Raw genomic sequence first — 691 nt, forward strand, 5'->3', positions numbered from 1 at the left:
TCTTCTCCTCACCTGTGCTCTCCTTCTCCTCACCTGTGCTCTTCTCCTCACCTATGCTCTCCTTCTCACCTGTGCTTTCCTCCTTCCTGTTTTGTCTTTCTCTACCTCCTCTCACCTCATGTAGCTAGTTAGAATATGGAAGGAAACTACATTATATAGTAGGTGAGGAATATTTTCATTGAAAATAACAAAAAAATCAATTTGATTCTTACTTTCTTATTTTGATTTGATTTGCATTCTCACAGTTCTGGAGGCTAAAAGTTTAAGGCCAAGGTGCCAGCAGATCTGATTCTTGATGAGGTTCTGTTAGAAGCCTTTTCCAGAAAATAGTATTTAAAAAATCTTGGAGCCTGGACAACATAGTGAGACCCCATGTCTACAAAAAATAATTTAAAAATTAGCCAGGTGGCCAGGTAAGGTGGCTCAAGTCTATAATTAGAACTTTGGGAGGCTGAGGCAGGCAGATCACCTGAGGTCAGGAGTTTGAGACCAGCCTGATCAATATGGTGAAACCCTGTTTCTACTTAAAACACAAAATTAGCCGGTTGTGGCTACTTGGGAGGCTGAGGCAGGAGAAGTGCTTGAACTCAGGAGGCAGAGGTTGCAGTGAGCCAAGATTGTGCCACTGTACTCCAGCCTGGGCAACAGAGTGAGACTCGTCTCAACAACAAAACAAAACAAAACAAAACAA

The sequence above is a fragment of the Cebus imitator genome, unplaced genomic scaffold, assembly GCF_001604975.1.
Source record: "Cebus imitator isolate Cc_AM_T3 unplaced genomic scaffold, Cebus_imitator-1.0 Scaffold599, whole genome shotgun sequence".
Taxonomy (NCBI): Eukaryota; Metazoa; Chordata; class Mammalia; order Primates; family Cebidae; genus Cebus; species Cebus imitator.